Below are 24,085 nucleotides of genomic sequence, written 5' to 3' on the forward strand. Positions count from 1 at the left end.
CTCCAGGTAGGAGGCAACCGGACCGACCTACGTGAAAGATGGAGGAGGCTGGAGCCAAAGGAGTAGCAGTGGGAGTGGTGGGGAGGGACTGAATCCTGAGAAGCAGACGCAGGGATTCTGACCTGGGCAATTGGAAGAATGGAGTTGCTTTGAACTGAGGCAGGGAAAGCAGCAGGAGCTTGGGACTGAAAGATACCAGGAGTTCAGCTTGGGACATTTGAAGATTAAATAGCCATGAACTCTAGTCATTTTTTTCCTCACTCTTTGACATGTAAGATGAACTCCCTTACTCTTATGCACACACACGTATCCACGCACTCACATACGCATGCATGTGTACACATGTGCTGTTTTCCACCACCCAGACTCAAGAAGGAGGGCCTTCGAATAAATAATTAATATAAATTTAAAAATAAAATAATATAAATAAATGAATAAAATAATAGAAAGAAAGAAAGAAATCCTTCAATTCCTGAAGGAATCACTCCCCTGCTGAGTGAATCCATTCTAGGAGGTCCAGCTGAAATGTCCTACTGTCCTTGGATGTGGCGATTTCAAAGTCCTTAAGGGCAAGTGAGGAGTGGGCTGAAATCTCTTGAACACTCAGCACCAACATTTCCTAGGCACTTTTTTTTTTTTTTATTACTAGTGGGCAAACATCTAGGGTGTCAAACCACAGAAAGCCCAACAAGCCCTGGAGAAAATGATAACTTTCTGACCATCGACTCCAGACTCTTGTGATTCCCTGAAACCTGTGGTAATAACACAATTAAAAGGGATGGAGACAGTCTACAAAACACACGATAACAGTCTTGATAACAGTCACTGGCACTGGCAGGGAATCCTTGGCTGTTCTTATAAGAGAATATCATTTGTAATCCAGTTCTTTCTTTAACCTAATCCATCAATCATTCAATACACACCTCTAGAGGACTCACTAGGTGGCCAGCACTGGGATACAAAAGTGAATATGGTGGCCAGAGCTTGCTTTCAAGGAACACAGGCCAGCCAGGGAGATGGGGTGCAACCTAATGACGTCACGTGGGGTCAGGGAAGAATGTGAAATGGTAATGTAATGGAGAGGCAAGAAGGACAGTTCCACCTGGGCTGAGAGAGGAAGTGTTGCTTGAACCTTGCAAAGACAATGGACATTCCCCAGGCAGGCTGAAGGGAGAGGTAGTGAGGAGGATCATGTTTTTCTTAGACCAAATGGCTTGAATACAGAGAGAAGCTGTGGGAACGTTCACAAGCCTACAAATGAGTCCACGGGACTGTGGCATGGGGGTCATAGGGAAATGGTGAGAGATGGGGCCAGCTCTCCAGGAAGTCTTGTCTGCTGGTAGTTTTGATTTATCCTATAAGCAAAGGGGGACCACTAGGTAGGGAAATGGCGCGATAGATTTACCTTTTAGAAGATATTGCTCTTGTAGAAGAACAAGGAAATGCATGGGATACCTGAACATGTCCAAGACCTTTAGGACCTTGGGAAGGATTCCACAGATTCTACAGTAAAGACAGCTTCAAAGGTTCTCAGTCAAATGTACTGTAGGCAAATTAAGATAGTTCTTCTAAGCAAAATGACTGATGTAGATACTTTGATGAGTTGCATTTGCCTGAGAGTACTTGAGTGTTGTGTTTTCACAGGAGCCAAATTTGAATGAAAAATGCTTACATGTTTCTCTATACCCTAAGTAAAATGAATATGAAAGACAAGGAAATATTTTGAAAGTCTAGTCTATCAGAATGACTCTTCGGGTTTGCAAGCTATTTCGGAACGACTCATCCGCTCCATTGCCTAAATTCATTTCACAGAATTTATATTTAGAAAATATTTATGTTACTAATGAAAACAAAAGTCAAGGGAAATTCAAGTTTTCAGTTAGTGCCACATGTATATTTGAGGTATAGAAAAGTCATTAAAAGACCCTGTGTTAGAATACCTGGTTTGGAAACTACCAGGTGAATATGTACAACATTTCAAAGAAATGGGAAACTTTTTCATTTATCCTAAAAGTCACTGGAAGAGTTTGAATATGTCATAAACATTGCTTAAAACAGTATCAACTTTTAGTGATTATTCTAGAGTAGATGTAAATAAATAAATAATAAATGAACAAGGGAAGCTGTTTAGAGACCTTTTGGAGTCCCAGGTAGTTTCCTCACAAATGAAGCACCCTGCCTTCAAAGACACTGTGGTACTGGATTCTGTCCTCAATGGGTCCCATAGCCCACCAATGGTGAGATTCAGATAACTGTGAGAAACTTGCTGTTCTGGAAAAATGAGAAATAAATCCGGTTATCAGGCATTATTTCTGATGCCTGAGGCCTGGATTCACCTCTCTCTTGTTGATTAGCATTGAATCCAACTTGTCCTCTCAACTACTATCCTAAGTCCTTTGAAGCAAGATCCCAACCTCTCCTGACCAAGGCATACATGCCTGTAAAATCCTCAGGCATCTTCAAGACCTTTTTCATAGCTCTTAAATCACAAAACAAAGCACAAAACACTTCAGACAAAAGAACCTGCTGCCTTGCACGAGTGTTTATTCTCTGATGAACCCTTTGTGTGTATGTTTACCTGTTGGCCTGAGTGTAAAGTCCAAGCCCCATCTCTTACCTCTGTCTAGTGAGGTGCCCCCATAGTGCCACCATGCCTGCTTTTACAAGGATTCTGACACCATTTGTGAGCTAACTTGGAATGGAAGAGGAACTCCAAACAGGAGGGTCTTGATGCTGAGTTGCCACCGTAGGCCATGATATGCCAAGGAGAGGCTCCTGACACCATGACTTCCTGCCTCCACAAGGCTGATGAAGCAGAGAAAATGTTATGTAGTCCTTATTCCATCTAACTGACATTAATTTAAGTTCCTTAGAGAGACTATATGATTATTCAGACAAAGAACAATGAAGAAAACGTTTGCTGAGTAAACAATGTAATCAAAATGTCAGGGACAAAGAAATTAAGTACTTTCGAAGCATCTCTTCAAAAAAGCAAGTTAAAACATTAATATTAGCTAAAATATTTTGGATACTTATTATTTGTTCAACATTTACATGTTAAGTGCTTTGTTTACAGTTCTCCTCGAATCCTCAGCACTGATTTGGGGGGAGATGTGTACAATCCGAGAGTTGAAGGACTTGTCCAGGAACCTAAAATTTTTACGTGACAAATTTGGGATTAAAAAGTACCTCCTGTGCTTAGTATGATATATGGCCTCCTGACTGTTACACCAATACTGTGGGTCTCCTAGAACAAATATTTAATACTTTGTACGTGATTCATATTATTATACATTCTTAAAAGTGATACAACTGTTTTCATTTTAAAATGAGTGTAATCTGGAATTTTTACCACTCCACACTATTCTATTTAATTATTTAGAATCTGTATGACTCTACCATAAAATTCACATATGCTATCCAAAACCCAAAAGAAAAATAAATGAATTCCATAAAATCAGTCCAAAAATTAGTATTATCTTGTTTTTCTTTAAAGTATATTCCATTGGTTCTAACAGCCAAAGAGGGTTCAATTGCCCAAATACACACAGTGCAGCTCAAAACATTTTAGCAGGGAATAAAGCACACAGGGTTCCTGCTCCCCAGAAGTTTCAAATCTAAAATTCAGTGTAAGCACTCAACAATGGGAAGAACATAATAACCACACACCCAACCATAGAAGAAGAGAGTACATGGAAGAAATATGCAAAGAAGCACACAAATGATCGCTGACTTTAACATTTGTCCGAGGTTTTCACTGCTGTGAGCATTGCACACACACACACACACACAGCAATTATCACCAAATTGGGGAGAACCTAGGAAGAAATGAAAGCAAGGAAAGGACTCTTCCCAGTAGAGAGACTGCTGGATGATGAAACCTGGGAATGGTCTCAACTTTGGTGGGAGTGGGGTCTGGTTGGTAGAACAAGATGAAACAAATGCTGAAGAGAGGGGTTTGGGCAAAATGAAGGGAACATGATGGAAGGGAAGAGATCTGTTACAATCCAAGGATCAGATCAAGAGCCCCAGAACAAGGCCTGAGCAACCTGGCCGATAGAGAAGGAACACAACTGAAATCTGCCCCAATATCAAGGGATCAGATAAACTGTGGTGGGTGGGGAAGGCATTGGCCCCACTCCATCACCTGGATTTTCAGGGTCTGGAGGGGAGGAGAGTGGGCTGGCGAGAAGGATGTGGCCACGGTCAAGCCTAGAAGCTGGTTACTCAGAAATGAAATCCCCTTGACTACATGATGCCTCTCCTTCAGATAAATAAGACAGAATTCAAAGGACAGTAAGAGGCCTCTTGGGTTTTCAGTCCATCACTCTTGGTAGAGAGAAGGGCAAAAAGTGCAGAGACGAGGGGGTGGTATGGTCAGGAAGGGAAGTAGGCAGGATTATGAAAGGGACAAGTTTTAGGGGTAGAGACGGACATAAAATACCCTCACTAGCATTGTAGTCTCTTCGCCATGTTCCTGGGTGATAGTCTATGTCTACTCTGATGAATGGGAAACACTCAAACTTCATCTCCAAAATACCATTATAAACAAACTGTTTCTTTATTCCAACGCCTTAATAAAAACTTATGAACTCAGTCTGCACCACATCTGCCTCTGTTCCCATATTACTTGGTGGAGAGTTCTATTGCCTTCTGCAGCAGGTAGGAGGTGACGATGCGAAGCCAGAAGTGGTGCAGTTCAAATTCCAGCTCGGCTGCTCACTTGCTGTAGGACGTTGGGAAGGCCCTTCACAGTGTGTAAGTCTCAATGTCCTTCACTGTGATCACAATATCTGCCTACATGATTGCTTTGCAGATTAAATAAAACAATGCATGGAAAGCACTTCACAGAGTGCTGGCAAACAGCAGGTGCTCCAAGGATATTAGAGTTATTTTTCTGTATGCTTTCTGCCTCGATAAAGTTCAAGCTTCTTACAGTAAGTTCAAAGTTTACGCTACCTCTGATTCCCCAGCAAAATACTAAATCCTGCCCTCCACAGACAGTAGGGTGTGAGAAGTAAAAACTACTGCAGCTGTGACCCATATTATATGCCCCACCAACGTCCGAGCAGAAAGTGGGTCCTTCTGTCCGTCATTCAGAAAGCAGCAAACACCCAGTTACGTTTTTGACTGGACGGACTGTTGGCCTCTGTAGGAAAATATTTAGTAACTATGAACTAATAAATTTACAGGAATTAGGTCCTTTGTGAAGCTCGCAGGGGTGTGGCGATGTCTGGTGTCTAGTCTTTCGTCCCTGCTGATTTTTCCTTCTTATACTTCGTTGTAGCAATAGTCTATTTTAGATAGCTTTTCATCTGACTGCATGACCTGCTAATAAATTCAAGCATTTTCATTCCAATAAACTCAATTGTTAATGACAGTAGCCTATTTTGAATACACATCATTGGAATCCCACTCTTGGCGCATTATGAATCCCTCTCTGTGGCCCGCCTAGGACTCTATTAAATCTTTGTGAGCCTCGCCACAATGGGTTGGTTCAGTATCCCTCCACCATCGAATACATTAAAACCAAAACAAAACACTGTCATACATGGAAGAGTTCATAAAATCCAGCCTGTGAAAGACAGTCAGCAATCTGTCCAAGTCACGTCCTGGACTTTTTGTTTTACAGACTTTCCCAGAATATTGGCTCAATGTTAATAGAGAGGCAGTACATCAAACTTATAAAGGAAGGGGTTGGTTAGTCTCCGGGAGCCCAGAACCTAGGGAGCTGCCCACACCTCTGAGAAACACCAAGTTGGCTAAATTGGCTCTTGTCCGCTGGGACCCTGAGGCAGCTAAAATCATAAGGCTCTATGGTATGCATGCTTAGCCCTCTGGGGTTATTACTAAATAGGCTTATAAAGGTTTTTTTTTTTTTCTTTTCTTTTCTTTTTGCATGAACTGCAAAGGCACCAAAATCAGTCATTTGCAAACACATTTTTTTCCTCCCAGGCCATGCGACATTTTTTCTAAGTGAGAATGAAAGACTTTGAAGTTCTGTGTAAGAATAGTTATTTCTATTTGCCTTGCTTCCCCGCCCGCCCCCCCCCCCCCCCCCAGAGTTATCACTTCAGGGGCACCTGGGTGGCAGAGTTCGTTAAGCCTCCAACTCTTATTTTCAGCTCAGGGTTGTGGGATCGAGCCTTGCATCGGGCTCTGCATTCAGTCTGGATTCTGCTTCAGATTCTCTCTCCCTCTCCCTCTGCCCCTCCTTCTTGGGCTCTCTCTCTAAATTAACAAATCAATCTTTTAAAGAAGAATTATCATTTCATATTCTTATATAGTGTTATCAAGTATATTTTTGAAGAAAATGATACAGCTTTGGGAGCTAAAAAAAATTCTTAATGAGGGAAATTGCTGCTCAGAGAATTTTAAATAATTTGCTCAGAGTCCCATAGCCAATGAGACTCAGATCTCCTACATATAACTCTCATTGGCTGTGGGACTAAGATCCTATTCTCCACTTCTAAACACCATGCTTAGACCCTGCCATGCAGCCTAGCTTCAAATAACAGAGCGTTACCCACATTCTCCAACTTTCCAAACGCCCCATACCTGTATAGCTCCCCTTGCCCTTCTTTCAAGCATTTCCTACCTTTATTCTGAACACCTCATGTCCTAGGCAACCAATTGGAATGCAAACACTTTCAGCACATTTCACCAGAAGAGCTAAAAGTGTGACTTCTCACACAACTGCAGTATGAAAACACAGGTACCCTAAGGGCAAAAAATATAATATATATAATAAGGTGTCACGGATCCAGCCGATCTACACAAGTACTGCTCTCCAACACAGGCAGAAGTAAGAAGTGGGCAACATGGGTAGGGAAAACCGCTCTGTGTGATGGGGTGCAGGTGCCATGGGGGAGCTGACAAAACAGCCTAATTTGGGGTCGTAGAGAAAATACTGCAACAGATTGTCCTGACCCTGATCTTAAAGGATGAGTAAGGGTTGAGTAAGGGCAAAAGATGAGTAAGGGTGAAGTACACCCATCACAGTAACCAGAGTTGACTATTCTGCTACCACTCAATAGCTGTAAGGCCCTGGCCAAGCTATAAATCCCCTGAATTTCAACATTCTTATCTGAAAATGGACTGACCAATATTAACTACCCAAAACGTTTGGTGAAGTTTAAACGAAATCATAGACATAATTTCTTATAAGAGCATAAGTAGACACCCCATAAATTTTACAAAATCATAGACATAATTTCTTATAAGAGCATAAGTAGACATCTCATAAATTTTAGCTATGATGTTATTGATGATGATGGATCGATGTGCTCAAAGACTCAGAGGTAAAAATTGCATAGCACCTACCTGAACGTTCCAGGAAAAGCTGATAGCAGATCGGCGGGTGGAGGAATGTCATTTAGCTGAAGTGGACTCACTTCTGGCTGTGGGGTAAGCAAGAAAAGCGCATCACCCCAACTCACTAAAAGAGCAGGATACTCGTCAGAACTCGTTCTCTCTTCAAAGGCTTGATGGTGGGTTTCTGAAGTCATTTATAAATGGGGGTGAAGTGACTTTTTTCAGCCTTCACAGCAAAACTCAGGCAGATTTTCCCTAGAAGGCAAACATTTTACCCTCAAAGATCTCACAGCCTTGGGGGTTGTCCTTTGGCAAGAGAGAATGAGCCATCAAGATTACTTAAATAAATGTCTTCTTTAAAGTTAACGCGAGGGACGCCTGTGTGGCTCAGTGGTTGAGCATCTGTCTTCGGCTCAGGTCATGACCCCAGGGTCCTGGGATCGAGTCCTGCATCCGGCTCTCTGCAGGGAGCCTGCTTCTCCCTTTGCCTGTGTCTCTGCCTCTCTCTCTGTGTCTCTCATGAATAAATAAATACAATCTTTAAAAAAATAAATAAAGTTAACAAGATTCCTAACATCTGAAAAAGCTATTTCCTGTAGACTGAATGTCATGTCTTCCCCAGATATGTACACTGAAACCTAATTCTCAATGTGATGGTATTAGGAGGTGGGGCCCAAGGGAGGTGATGAGGTCAGAAGGCTGGAACCCATACCAATGGGATCAGTGCCCTTGTAGAAGAGACCCAGAGAGCTCCCTGGCCCTGTTTCCTCACATGAGGATATGGTGAGAAGAGGGTCATCTATGAAGCAGAAAGCTCACACCGAATCTGCTGGGATCTTAGTCTTGGACTTTCCAGCCTCCAGGACTGTGAGAAATAAATATTGGTTGTTTAAGCCAGCCAGTCTATGGTATTTGTGTTGCAGTAAAAACCTCAACTGACTAAAACACGGTCTGCATTAGAAACACCAAAACCAAACGTGACCTACGTGTTCTTCTGTCCTTTCTGGACCTTTGCCCAGAGGGCACCACCTGGCCTCTCAGGGATCTGGATGGCAGGCAAAGTGCTTCCACCAAGACCACCTCCACTCACGTGCCAGGATTCAGAAGCACCCTTCTCTCTTATGCTTGCCTCCACTGCTGGTCCCTGCCACATCTCCCACAAAGTGGTTAGACTTCCCAATCCTGCTTCACCTTAAACTTAAAACGGACTCCTCTACCTGCCTCCGTGGAAGCCTCCTGGGCTCCTGGGCCAGCAGGTATCTATCTTTTCATTTTAGTGAACAGGATGTCTTCACAGGGCGAGAGTCAGTGTATTATAAAAGCCTTTATTAATCACTCCATGGTGCCATAAAATGACAGGCATTTGGTTCCCAAAGCAAATACTGCAAACCAAGAACCTTAATATAGAGGTGGATATAAAATTATAATAGCCAAGTGGCAAGTCCTTGGTGCATTTAGAGGATCACAAGGGGATAAAAAGAGCTTCTGGTGCCTCTCTAATTGTTTTTAAATTTTTATTTATGGTCATATTAAGCAGTTCCCTGAGAGCTCGAGCCATTTAAATTATGGTGATTCTTTCTGAAGGCTTTTAACTGCAAGGAAATTGGGAATTAGTCCTTTTTCTGAGGAGAGACAGGTGCCTGAATATTTCCTAGCAGACAATGTTCTTTCAAACTTGCTGAGTGGATGAGTTATCAACAGTTGGGGACCTTCAGCGTGGCTTCAGAGTCTGCGATGAACTGAATAAATCGCAGAATAAATAAATGAATCGCTGAGCTCCACTTCTCGGAGTTTAGATTCAGGAGGTCTGGGGCAGGGCCTGACCATCTGTACTTCTAACACATTCCCTGGTGATGAGGATGCTGTGGGCCTGGGGAGCATACCTGGAGGACAACTGGTATAGAACATACTTTGAGCTAAATGCACCAGGTTATCTGTCAGTGTTGGGTAGGGTTTGGAGGGCTATGGATCCTCCAAGAAACACCCCAGCCCCTCCAGTGACTTTATCTCAGCAAAAAGGGCACACTCCTATCCTCACACTATGCTCTTCTAGCTGCCTATGGATTTGATGCTGCTTAAGGTGGAAAAAATGAGTGTCTGTTGTCAGTCATTACTAAGGAGTAACGACTAATACATGCAGGGGGCTGAGCCAAGTCATTGCATGATAATGTGAATCCAGTCACATTTGTTCTGGGCCACTCAAAAAAAAAAAAAAAAGAGAAAATAATTACATTGAATTTTCAAGTAAATCCAGTGATGTTTTTGTCCAGTAAGTCCATATCTCAATATATAGTTGAGCCTCAAGCAAAACAGGTTTGATCTGCCCAGGGTCCACTTATACGTGGCTTTTATATATATATAATATATATCATGGCAAAGAAAATATCATAAATGTATTTTCTTTCATGATTTTCTTAACATTTTCTTTTCTCTTACTTTATTGTCAGAATGCAGTGTATTATATACATAACACTATTGAGATTATCTATAGGCTTCCAGTCAACAGCAGGCTATTAGTAGTTAAGTTTTTGGGGAGTCAAAAGTTATACTCGGATTTTCAAATGTATAGAGGCTGGCGCTTTGTTCAAGGGTTAAGAATAAGCCAGGAATAACCATATGTAATTTCAGCACTGCAGTTGCAATAAAGGAAGTTTTCTTCATGCCTAAGCTCTGACATCTTTTCATTTCATTTCAGCCTATACTCTAACAATAGATTATGAGTCTTTGCCAAAGAATTTTTATTATATATGGCATTTCTTTTATATCACACCTTAGGATTTTTTCTCAGGACATTTTACATTTGTTAAGTTCTCAGTCTTATGTTATTAATTTAATTTCCCATATTGATTGTACTGAAATTCATTAATTTTTTAACCTTTTATTTTGAAATAATTTCAAACATACAAAAAAGTTGCAAAACGGTACAAAGAACTCCCATACAACCTGCACTTCACATTTTACCATCTCTCTCTCTCTCTCTCTCTCTCTGTAAATACACACACATATATAATATACAGGTAAATATGCTCTATGTGCAACTTATATAAAATATGTACATATATCTAAAATGACATTGATTACTCTATGATACACGTATTTTTTTTCTGAACCATTCAAGAGTAAGTAGAAGACTTATCCCTCAAGATTTCAGTGTTTATTTGCTAAAAATAAAGACACCCTACTACATAAACACAGAACAACCATCAGCATGATTGCTGCCGTGAAATTTATAGACACCATTCAAATTTCACTAATTGTTTCAGTAAAATCCTTTATAATTTGAAGATCCAATCTAAGATTACTTGTTGTGGTTAGTTGCCATATCCTTCAACTTGGAATAATTCTTGAGTCTTTCCTTGCATTTTTTAATGCACTAAATATTTCTTAAGTGTACAGGGCTGTTATTTCATGCAGAGGTCCACACTCTGACTTGGTTTTATTTTTCCTCATGATTAGATTCAGGGCATGCTTTACGAATACCAGAGCAGTGATGCCAATTTCTTCTTGGAGTATCATATAAGGAGGTACATGATGTCTGTTTGTCCCCTTCTGGGTGCTGTAAATTTTGCTACTTGGTTATGATTATGTCTGCCAGTTTTTGGTACTATTTATTAATAAATTATTAAGTATTTTGATAGGATAGACATTAGCCTCATAAATCTCCTCATCCTCATCAAACTATCACCAGCTAGTTTTGGCATCCATTGATGGTTTTTATGCCTAAACAATGGCAATTTAATTTCTTTCTTTAAAATTCATGGGTTTTATGGAGAATTAGGATTAGGAAATGACTCTGAAAACAATGATCAGCCCTTGAGTCTACAGTCTAAGGGAAAGTAAAAATAGAGACAAACAGAGAAAATGATACTGATGAAGTATCCAGTTGGTGGTGACCTGAAGTCCTATAGCTTTAGAGAAAAGTGTGACGTGGAGCTAGAAAGACGATGTAACCCTGGGAAGAGACGAGGAGCTGAGGCAGAAGCAAAGCCCGAGAAGCAAGAATGCGATGCTGTCAGAACAGAGGTTGTTGTAGGGAATCTAGGGGAGACAGGAATAAAAACTTTGAACTGAGAACCCGTTTCACTGATTTTCAGGAACATATGCTTTGACATATGGTCAAACCAATGAAATAATCAAATGGAAAACAGTACTGGAAAATCTTGAATCCTATAGTAGTTTCCACTCTTTTAATAACCAAGAATGCATTTCATTATCTCTTTTGCAAATTCCTGCAATGTTATGGTTGACCATCATTTCTCATCTGCATGAAAAGTAATGTTATCATTCAAAAGTGATTTTTTTTAATGCTGCAAAAGCAAAGAATTTCTTTAGCTTAACTAATTTGAGCAGTTTTATCATGGCATCAACTCTAATCTTACCGAGTTTTTTTGAAATATTGAAAACAGTTTGAGGATTCCCATTGTTCATAGATTCTTAGAAGTTGGAGATACTATCTACTTTAATAATCGCATATTATAAATAAGGAAATAAGAGGCCTAGGGAGGCTAAGTAACTTGTCCAAGGTCACACAGTCATTGATGGTCATCCCAGAACTGGACCACAGTCTTGACATTCACCCAGAACCTGTTCCTTTGTCTTTCTTCTTAGTTGAGAGTTTTATTATATTCTAACTTGTATTATTATCTCTCTCTCTCTTTTTTTTTTGTATTAATCCTTTCTCCCAAAGATTTTAAACTCTTTGAAAAAAGAGAATGTCATCTGTTTTTTTTGAATAATAATGATAGTAATATGTGTGAATTCTTCCTAAACAACAGACTCAGTACTAAATGCTTTATAGACATTGCTCATTAACCCTTCTAACAACTCTGTGGAACAGGTATTATCAGTCTCATTTTACAGATACAGAATCTCAACTTTATGAAGGTTAAGTAATTTGCCTAGAATCAGGCAGTCAAGAGTAGAACATAGGTTTGTGGGATTTCTTTAAGATTTTATTTACTTGGGAGACAAAAAAAGAGAGATGTGGAGAGGCAGAGGGAGAAGCGGACTCCTCACTGAGTGGGGATCTTGACACAAGGCTTCATCCCAGGACCCTGGAATCATGACCTGAGCCACAGGCAGATGCTTAACTGACTGATCCACCCAGGTGCCCCAAGAGTGGAACATAGACTAACTCCAGGTTCAGCCTTCTCCAAAGCCTTCATTCTATCTACCAGTTAAGCTGTCTCTGAGGGTAGTCCTAATTCTACATTTCCTAACTCAGAGGGCCAACTCTGATGATTTTTGGAGGTCCCTTATGATGCCCAACTTTCAGAAAGACATGAAAGACATAAAAGCATGGGTATTTGCTTTCTGAGATCAATAAGGTACTACAAAATATACTAAATTTATCAAAGTGAACATATGGAAGTCTCCTTTATTTATTTATGATTTTATTTATTTATTCATGAGAGACACACACAGAGAGAGGTGCAGAGACACAGGCAGAGGGAGAAGCAGGCTCCATGTAGGGAGTCTGACATGGGACTCGATCCCGGGTCTCCAGGATCACGCCCTGGGCTAAAGGCCGCGCTAAACCGCTGAGACACCCAGGCTGTCCCTCCTTTATTTATTTTTACAAGACAATTGGAAATATATTGAATCAGAGAATTTTCACATTTCCTAAGATGTTTGGTATTCATTCTATTGTTTATTTCTTCTTATCAATTTTGTCCTTTGCAGGCAATTTTCCCTACGGGCAATTTTCCAGCAAAAATATCTCTACTCGCTTGGAATGCTTCTGTTCATCTGTAAAGCCTAACGGGTAATATTGGACATCTTTAATAAACACATCACTTCTCTTGAGGTTTTGAATGGTCACCATTCAGGAGCGGGGTGGGGGGGGCAGAGGTGGGGCCTCAGGGACCACCGGAAGAGTAGAAAATCTGGCAAAGATGCTCAACCGACCCCTGCTATTAGGCAGCTTTGTAAGTTCAGTGGTCACTGAAATGTCAGCAAACATTGGGCTTGGGAGAAGGGATGTCTCCAAAGCTGTGTGGGAATGAGAGAGAGAGAGCTATTTGCAAATGCAGGATTGTTTGGCAGGAAGAACGCCAATTGAGAAATTAATGGTGCCCCCACATATTTAATTGAATGCAGGGAATTTAATCCTGAGACATCTTGAGTTGGAGCTCACTCTCCTGTTTCCTGTGGGATTTGGCAGTGCCCTGTCCTGTTATTGAGACTGGGCCCTGGGAAGGGAGGGGCTTCAGCAGAGAGGGGACACCTCTGCCTTCACTTTCATGAAAATTGCTCTTAGTGCGATAGGGGCCAGACACAGAGTTCCAAAATCCTTTCCCACAGTTGCTGATGCATCCTCCAAGGCAAGCTTTTCCCTTTCTCTTCAGTTTTTTACTTTTGTTTTGTTTTTAACATTTGCTTTAGATATGCCACACTGTGTAGTGGTTTTAACCCTAGTCATGCATTAAAATCACTCTTCTGTACTGTTGGACTTTTTTAACCACATGAATTTATTGCTTAAAAAAAAACAAATAAAGTCACTCCAGGGCACAGAAATCTTAATTTAATTGGTCTGTAATGGGGCCTGCACCAAAGCTTTCAAGCTCCCCAGTTGGTCCCAATGTACACCCTAATGTGATTCTCAGACTGGGACCCCCAAAGGTCCTCAGGAACTACTCTGAATATCTCAAAGAGCCCTGGGATGGTCATCTATTTTACCCATGGTAAACTTCCTCTGGGTCAACACCAAGTGTCTTTGCTCTTGGCTGGAACTAAATCGACACGGTAACAGCTTATCACTTTCTGATGAGAAACTCTCAGAAGCAGAGTTTCTAAAATAAAACAGGAATGGAAAATTATTAGTTTACAAATACAGTTTCTACATAGAATCTTTTAAAACTAAGTGGATCATGGAAGAAAGTGAATAAAAGGGTACTTTGAGATAATAAAATTGGGAAGCAATCTGCTATAGCTATCTTTTAAGCTGGTATTAAAATTAGCCTTCAAACACCCAACAACAAATAAATGAAAGGCGTACCAGAAAGGTGCTGGGTGGCAGGTCTAAACCAGCTAGGGGATTTTATATTCGTCCTGGATAACGTGCACTCAGATATGCAAAGGATGAAGTTGGTGATCTTTATCTCTGAATTCACCTGCATTCTCTTGCTGTAGGCAGTAAGTAGCACAGCATCTCCCAATCACCTCGTCTCACTTCTATCAATCCCATTAGGACCAGACCCTTCAAGACCTGTCTGAGAAAAATCACAGAGGGAAGTACTAGAGATTATTTCTATTGTCTGCCAAGTTGGTCTCTTGCTATCATCCGGAAATGTTTAACATAAGTGAATCTTTAATTAACTTCAAAAAGTGCCTGTGCTTGGTTTCAGGTATGTAAACATGGCAGGACAAAAGTCACTAATGTTTGGCAAGGGGAATTCTGAAAACATCAATTAAAAAGAGTTGGTATGAACACCGATGAACACCCACCTCGACAGTAGGAATGAAATTAGTGCTAATTATGAGTATCCCTCTTACTTCACCAAGCATTTGCTCATGATTATACAGTGGGGAAGTGAAATTAAGCACATGTGGAGGGTTGTATTTTATTTATTCCTACATTTAATAAATATTTAAAGAGAATATGCCATGCACTAGATACTGCTCTGGCACTAGACATAAAGAGCAAAATAAACAAAATTTACTATCTCCATGAAACTTCGGTCCTGAAAGGGACTGTAGATGTTGGAAATCAAGAAGAATGCAGGCAAAATAGCTGTTACTTAAAATTCTGTATCAAACATTTGTAGTTCAGACTTCTAAACAACATATGCCTCCTTGGGATACAGAAAACTAAGATATTCCTTCCAACCCTTCACAGGAGTATTTTTAATCCACAGCTTCACATTGTCTGAATTGATTAAATCAAAATCTAACTAAGAGCAAAACATTTTATGCTCTTCTGTTCTCCATCTAAAACAGTTTACAACTCTCAGCATTTACTAGCCGGGAGCTTGGGTCATTCAAGTAGAGCTTGCTTCTTTAGAGATGATAAGTGAGACAATGCACTGTGTTTATGGACTTAGAGGTGAGAAGAGAAAGAAAAGCACTCTTAGGAAATCTGAAAAGGAGTTTGGAGACCTGTAAAGAAATTCAGAGGACATTGACATTCAAATCAGATACTGCCATGTAATAAATATTTGCCGAATATTTGGTCGGGAGCTAGATTCCATAGATAGGGTGACATTGTGTCTCTTAAGACGTTAGTACTTTGTATGTACAATTGTACTGTATAGGATACATTTCAGCTCTCCTTTCCAATTGGTAATCCCTTGAAAAAAAATCGTATAATGTGTCTGTGGCTGAGTGTAAAATTATCTTGGGGAGAGCTTCTGTGAGAGAATTGAGGCAAATGCTAATTGTACCACCTTCTTGGCTTGAGTGTTTTTCAAGAAACAGTTATAAAGCCTTTAAGGCAGAGAAAGTGATTGAGAGCCAGAAAGTATTCTAGCCCCTGAAACCCTACTCTTGAGATAAGAGCTACCTTGCCTAAAATACAGTGAATGGCAGCCTTGGGACAAAGAATTAATGTGAAGAGGTACGGCCACACGTCTTCTGAAAGCCCTGCACCATTGCCACATTGTTCTGAGTATTTATAAAAAGTAGTTTTCCAGGAGTATGGACTTGTCAAGGAAAGCTAAATGTTCACTTCATAATGGAGGTTCCATGAAGAATTACTAAGGGATTGAGAATGTATTTTCTTCAGCAAGGCTCCTTCTATTTAAAATTTTATTTTAAGGTGAAGAAAAAGTATGTAGGTCTTGATGCTTTAGAAACAAATGTAGTGTAAATAATAAAAATGTTTAGTCAAATAATAGCAGAGGCTCACAAATTTGGCAAAAAAAAATAGAAGAATAGCTTTATCAGTGGGAATGTCAGACAAATTTAGCAATCAATTTTACCTGGATACTTTAAAAATAGTTAATAGTTGACTTGTTAATGCCAATGTCAGAGTCCTTCGGAATAACATATATATAGGATGTGATCCTTTACATGAATAAGAAAACAGCATTGACCATGTTAAAGCATAAAAAGAAGGATTGCAAGAGAAAACACAGGACATCAAATATTATAGGAGACATAATCATACTAAAAATATTTTATTGTTTGTCTGAAATGCAAATATAACTGAATATTCTGTATTTTTGTGTGCTAGATCTGGCAATCCTAAAAAAGAGTACATCTGAATTAAAAAGAAAACTACCAAAATACTAATTTTTTTAAACACCTGAAAAAAATACTCATCTAGACTCTCTCCTGAAATGTTCCCTACGGACTGAATTTTGTTCCCTCCAAATTTATACATTGAAGCCCTAACCCCCAATGTGGCTGTGTTTAAAGATAAGGCTTTTGGGAGATAATTAAGGTTAAATCAGGTCATAAGAGTGTTTCTAATACAGTAGAATTAGTGGCCTTATAAAAAGAGAAGACAACATCTCTCTATCCACACACATGTACTGAAGAAAGGCCACCTGAGCACTGAACAGAAAGATGGCCTTGAAAGTCAGAGAAAGAACCTTTCTCGGAACCTGACCATGCTGGCATCTTGATCTCAGATTTCCGCCCTCCAGACTATCAGAAAATCAATTTCAGTTCTTTTTTTTTTTTCTTTTTTTTTTAATTTTTATTTATTTATGATAGTCACAGAGAGAGAGAGAGAGAGAGAGAGAGAGAGGCAGAGACATAGGCAGAGGGAGAAGCAGGCTCCATGCACCCCGGGAGCCTGATGTGGGATTCAATCCCGGGTCTCCAGGATCGCGCCCTGGGCCAAAGGCAGGCGCCAAACCGCTGCACCACCCAGGGATCCCCAATTTCAGTTCTTTAAGCTACCAGTCTATAGTACTTTATCATGACAACCCAAGCTGATAAGGACACAAGACCCACTGTACTTCCTCTCTCTAGTAGTCACCACGCTTGTAACTGCAGTAATTTCCAGTTTTTCTCCCCTGGCAGATCATAACCTTCGTGGTGGCAGGGAGGGCAGAGAGTGGCCTGGCTTGTCATTTGCGGTGTGCTTAGCTGATTACATAGTGCCTCTGGCTTGTAATAGGAGCAATTAAGTATCTGTTGGCTAAATGATTGCTGTATGAATTAAGTGACTAGAAAGGTGGACCAAAAAAAAAATGTGTTCATCAGTGTCTAATGTATTGTCAAATCATTATGCTGTACACCTGGAACTAATGTAACATTGTATGTCAACTCTACTCCAATTTTTTAAAAAATGTGTTCACTATAATGTTATTTATAATAACAATGGAAAAACGTTAAGAAAAATCTTAATCTCCAAGATTAGGGGAATGTTTAAATTAATTAATTAAATTAATAGTAGTATAATCATATGGCAATATATCAGGTAGTCATTAAAAAGGGTCATCATACAACTATTTTTAATGGCATGATAAAATTCACATAAAGTCATGTTAAGTTAAAAATAGGATACATATGTATCTGTAATACTTAATCAGGAATATTTGGGAATAAATGCAATTGTTAACAGTGGTTGTATTCAGATAGCAAGATTGGATTATTTTTCTCTTTATGTTTTTCTTTACTTTTTAAATTTACTACAAGAATTATGGATGCTTTTTAATCAGAAAGAAAATTAGTAGTCACTTGGCATGAGTCATATGGATTGAAAAATGATCTTTGCAAAATTTTTGTAGCAGAGAAAACAAAGCTAAATTGGTAAAAGTCATTATCCATGCAGGGATCAGAACAAACATATAAACTGCATTGGGAAAACACCTCAGTATTAAGATTAAACTAAGTTACACAATAAGGAAAGCCTTTATGGTGAGGGACAGTCATGAGAACAAGTAATGTCATTACTTGCAAGGACTGAGACAAAGCCATGTAGTAGGGATCTGGGAAAGAAAGGAAAGATCCTGCAGTGGATGCCATTGCTGCCCTATCAGGATTCTCTTCTTCAACCTGTTGTATCCAACTTGTAGCTGCTGTGAGTTTTGGCTGGAGGCAGACAGCTGCTTTCCCTGGAGAATTTTCTTTGACACTAATGCAACTTCCTCTCCTAGCTGAGGGTGGCACCAGCATTGTCAAGAAGCTCAGTAGTGGCTGCTCCATGTAGATTAGGATTAATGATAGGAGATTCTGCTATCAAGCTATGCTCCCTGATAACTATGGGGATGATAGGATCTGAGAATAGCAGAGGCCAGATGGCCAGGAGCAAGGCAGGCAGGATATTGAAGTGCAAGGCAGACAGATTAGAAGGCTCTGCTCAAGGAGCTTTGTGAAGCTACCTAATGGAAGATGGTGTTTCCAGAATGAGATTGACTGACAAGGAATAAGGGTCTTGCTTAATGACTCTTATCAATGACCTAGTCAAGACAGATCATGAATAGATAAGCAGAAGACTAAAGTCTACCACCTTACTGGAGAATCATGATCTCTTAATCCGTTTACAAACTAGTTCTTAGACCCATAACCTACCCCTAACCTTACTGAAGTAATGGCAAGTTCCTATGAGGAAGGATCTTGCAACACCATGGAAAGTGTTCACAGCAGTGTTCCCTCGTCTTTCTACAAAGGGGCCAATGGCCATTTACTCAAATATACATACACTGGGGAAAGTGGATTGTTGAAACAGGAATCTGAGTTGACTATGACACTGAAGGACCCAGAGTACCATCATGGATCCTCCTGTTAAAGAAGGGCCATACATGGGTCCAGAGTTCTAGGCTTAGGTCCATCTCAAAGTGGATCCACAGGGTTCGTGAAACCACCTTGCACTTATCTCCTGACTCACCAAATTTATAATCAGCTTAGGTGTACTTCACATTTGTGAAAACCCTCACAACAACTAGTAGGAAAAGAGCTGTTACAGTAGGAAAAAAAAAAACAAGTGAATCCCTCCCTGAAAATTTTAAGGCAATGCATTTAAAATGTTATCACATCCCAGATAGAAAGGCAGAGATTGGTACCACCTTCAAAGACTCATGAGGTGAATGGATCATGGTCTTCATCAGCTCCATTTAATTCACCAGCCATGAAATGACTAAGGATAGAATGACTCAACCAGTTGATGCCAATCAGCCATTAAACACCACCTCTAAACATCATAACCAGACCTTGGAAAATCTCTTCCAGGATGGAGTGAATTTCATATGAGAAACAACTGGATATGAGTGGTACAGGGACGAGAATATCAGAGTTGCTGTTGGTGCCCTGCCAAGCAAGATCCCCTTATGTCCAGACTGTGCACTCATCCCACGGCTAGTGTGAGCCAATCGGCTAATGGCTCATAGCTGCTCCTTTACCTGGATAACTGCTCTTGACCAAACGGGAATTACCTCTCTCGAGACGTATTTTCAGTTGACTGCAATGAAATCTATTTTGAGGAGTCATCTCTTAGCATGAAAAAGAAAGAAAGAAAGAAAGAAAGAAAGAAAGAAAGAAAGAAAGAAAGAAAGAAAGAAAGAAAGAAAGAAAGAAAGAAAGAAAGAAAGAAAGAAAAATGGTCATTTATTTCCGTGAAATAGAAACTAATTCATTTCTCTATTTAACAATAACCTCTTAGATTAGAACCAAGCATTGTGTCACCTGTTAGAGACTCAAGAGGGAAACAGACAATCTCCTGCCTTTTCAGAACTTAGGCTTCAGGCTCATATCTGAGTCTCCCTCAGTTTGGAAAGGTGAAAGCAGGGTATGCTCTGGACACAAGAGGGAGTAAACTGATGGCTTTCTGAAGGGTGGGTGACAGGAGTAGTTTTCCCTAGTTCAGGCAAAAGTGGGTGCACCATTTGCAGAGAGTTTTAAACGGTGATAAAAACCAACTAAAAGTCAGTAAGCACTTTATTACCCTCATGAGCTGGCAGTCCTAAACAATGGCAGTGTCAATGTTCATCCCTACCCCCCATAGGCCCCTGAAGAGAATCCTAATATTCCTTTTTTGGAAATCTCTAGATAATCTTAGATTCCTTCGGAGATGGCAAAGGCTTAGCTTTTCTGCAAGGTGAAGGGTCCCAACAGCTTCCACCACCACTGTAGGAGTGGTTGGAAAGAGAATTTTAGAGCAACTCATCCCAAAATAACCTTAGGAGTCCCCACCCTTGAGTGTCCCCAGGAAAGCTTGGGTGGTTCTTTATGATTAGACCCTTGCTTCCATGTGGGGCTGGGGCAGGGAGTGAGGAGGGCTGGGCCAGCACTCAATGAATTTGCCTCATTATAAGCTTGTTCATTTTATTTAGAGTGAGGATGTTTGTGAAAAGTAGGAGGGGGACGAATGAAAAGGGAGGAAAGAATCAAACCCCTTCTGCAAGTCAGAGGAGTTGGACTTCTGTGGGCTCTGAGAGAAGAGTTGATCTCTTAACCTGAGCTGGCAAAGATTTAAAGTCACTTATTCTGGCAAGGAAGGTCAAAAGACCGACTGTTCATTCCTAGGGATTTGGAGGTAGTAGGTTGCTTAGATTTTGTCAGTGAAAAGAGATAATTAAGGTTCTGAACAACTAGAGACTTCTTTCTATTCGGTGAGCTGACAAAACAAGGCTAGGATTTTTAAAATCTTTAGAATGTAGCTGAAGAATTAATGTTCTCCCATCCATAGTAGTCATGGGAATGGGATAAAAAACGAAAAAATGACCAAATGTGTTACTTTTCAAACATGAATTTCATTATGCTCTCATTGGTAGAGAGCATTGTACTTGATTAAGAGAGATTTAAATAATATGGATTATATTTTATGTGTCGGGTAAACTTTTCATGCATGAAACTTTTCTTTAGGAGCCTAGGAATAAGAACAAACAGAAATCAAAAGGTTACTTGGTGAAACTTAGTAGTGACCTGCACAATCCACACGCAGCTATTTAAATTTATAAAAATCACACCAAGCGAACAATTCAGCTGATCAGTTGCTCTAGCCACATTTTAAAAAATATTTTTGTTTTAAAATATTTTAAGGCTCACACAGAAGTTGCAGGAAGAGTACAGGGAGTTCCCATGGACCTTCTCCCAATTTCCCCCAATAATATCTTACATACCAGAGCATAGTTATCAGAGCCAACCAATTGATGGCAGTACCATACTATTATCTAAACTATAGACATTTTGGGGATTGTTACCAGTTTTAATATGCACATTTTTGGGGGGGGGTGCATAGTTTTTTATTTTTTTAAGATTTTATTCATTCACTCATGAGACAGAGAGAGAGAGGCAGAGACACAGGCAGAGGGAGAAGCAAGCTCCATGCAGGGAGCCCAACCTGGGACTCGATCCTGGGTCTCCAGGGTCAGGCCCTGGGCTGAAGGCGGAGCCAAACCACTGAGCCACCTGGGCTGCCCAGGGGGGTGCATAGTTCTATGAAATTTTATCATGTTTATAGATTGGTGTAACCATGATTATCATCAAGATTATCCTCAACTGTTTCATCACCTCTAATAGTCACATCTTCCCCCGGACCCGAACCCTGGACAAACATGATTCTTCAGTGTAATTTTGTCATTTTGAGAATGTAACATGGATATAATTGGCCTTTCATTAGGCAGCATAATGCCCTGGAAATCCATCAAGTTGTTGCCACAGGCTGCATGGCTTATTAAAAACCAGAAATATATTTCTTATCATTCTGGAGGCTGGGAATCCTAAGACCAAGGTGTGTACAGATTGGGAGCCCACTTTCTGGTTCATGGAAAACCATCTTTGCCTTATGTTCTCACATGCTGGAAGAGGGTAACAAGGTTCTTTGGGTTCTCTTTTATAATGGCGTTGATTCTGTTCATGAGAACTCCAGCCTCATGACCTACTCACCTCTGAAAGGCTCCACCTCCAAATACTGTCACAGTGGGCATTAGGATTTAACCTATGAGTTTGAAAGGCAGCGTCCACATTCTGTCTACTGCAACGGAGGTACTACAATTTGTTTACCCATCCACCTGCTGAAAGACATTTAAGTTGTTCTCAGTTTTTGATTTACAAATAAAACTGCTATACACATTCATGGCCAGATTTCGTGCGGAATTTTTTTGGCTGCTGGCTTATCAGCTACTAAGAGAAACCCTAGCTATAATGGCAGGTTTGTCTATTTCTCCTCCCAGTTTTGCCATTTTGCTGCATATTTTTGCAGGTTCTGCTGCTAAGAACATACCTGCTTAGGAGTGTTATATGTTCTTAGGTAATTGAGCCTTCTTATAGTTTTATAATGCCACTTTTTGTCCTTGCTAATTTTCTTTGCTCTGAAGTCTGTTTTGCCTAATATTAATATAGACACTCCAGCTTCCTATTCATTAATGTGTGCACAATATATCTTTTTCTGTTCTTTTTTCTTTAAGATTTGATTTATTTATTCATGAGACATACAGAGAGAGGCAGACACAGGCAGAGGGAGAAGCAGGTTCCCTACAGGGAGCCCCATGTGGGACTTGATCCCAGGACCCCAGGAATCCAGGATCACAACCTGAGCCAAAGGCAAATGCTCAACCACTGAGCCACCTGGGTGCCCAAAGAGCCCAGGTTTTTATTGAACAGGTTACAGAAGAGGTTTTAGTCAGAAAGATCAAAGCCAAAAGAAAAGAAAAGAAAAGAAAAGAAAAGAAAAGAAAAGAAAAGAAAAGAAAAGAAAAAATCAAAGCCCATGTCATCATCAGACTCCCCTGATTCTTCTTTCTTTGCTTTCACTTGCTTCTCCTCAGCTGGGGCAGCAGTGACTGAGGGAGCAGGACCTCCTGCTGGTGCAGCGGCGGCTGCTCAGGCAGGACCACCAGCCCCTACGTTGCAGATGGGCCTCCCAATATTGACATTGGCCAGTGCTTTGCAAACAAGCCCAGTCAGAAGGATTCCACATTTGCACCCACTGCTTTCATGAGCACGTTGATCTTATCCTCCGTGACTGGCACCTCATCATCTTGCAGGGTGAGGGCTGAGTTCATGCAGGCATGCCCCCAGACAGAGGCCATGGGGCCAGCGAGTGGCCACTGCGGGATGAAGTGAAGCTTCCTTGCTAGGATAGACCACTTCCATGGTGACTGAGGAAAGGGGGCCAAGCCATTTACTTTTAGAGTAATTAATGATATGTTAGAATTTAGGTCGGCTGTTTTGTTGTTTTCTGTTTGTTCCCACTGCTTTTTGTTTCAGTTTTCCCTTTCATGCACTGCTGTTGGAGTGTTTCTGTGACAGTTGCTTGAAAACCTTGTCATTTAATTCCAACCTCTGTGTGATCTTGGCATGGCATATGTTATTGTCTTTTCTCATTTGAGTTATGGTTTTTCTGGTTCTTGGTATAATGAATGATTTTGGATTGATTCCTGAACATTTTGAGTCTTATGTTAAAAGAATCAGGTTTCTTTTTAAGTCATCTATTTTAGCAAGCAATCAACCCTGAACATGTCTCAGCTCAGTTTTGTGGACTGTGGTTTGAATGTCAACCTAGTTTCAAAACCTTTGTAGTGTTATTCTGGTCTCCCTCACCTGTGTGCTTCCCAGAGTCCAATCTGAAAATGTGGTGTTGCACACCATATTTCAGTTTTGTAAGTGTTTGCTGTGTTTTTTTTGGCAGGTTTCATGCATATGAGCCATTTTTCGGGGGGGGGGGCAAGCAATCCAGGACCTTAATCATAGAATTAAAGGAACCCTTTTTTCTACTTTATTCCTCTCCATAATTCTCCCCCCAAGTCTCTAGTGTGTTGTCACTGCTTAGTGCCACCCAAGCCACATACATCTAGCGAATTCTGTGTTGGACAGTGCCGATTCAGAAAATTTCCATCATCTCAGAAAGTTCTAGTGTAGAGGGCTGGTATAGATAAACATC

At 40.4% G+C, this 24,085-nt stretch overlaps 1 pseudogene; it reads right to left on the reverse strand.

Annotated features, from left to right (window-relative positions):
- Positions 1–21,062: 21,062 nt before the first annotated feature.
- On the reverse strand, positions 21,063–23,234 carry LOC112643483 (60S acidic ribosomal protein P1-like; annotated as a pseudogene).
- Between the last annotated feature and the right edge of the window lie 851 nt (positions 23,235–24,085).

The sequence above is a fragment of the Canis lupus genome, chromosome 1, assembly GCF_003254725.2.
Source record: "Canis lupus dingo isolate Sandy chromosome 1, ASM325472v2, whole genome shotgun sequence".
Classification (NCBI taxonomy): Eukaryota; Metazoa; Chordata; class Mammalia; order Carnivora; family Canidae; genus Canis; species Canis lupus.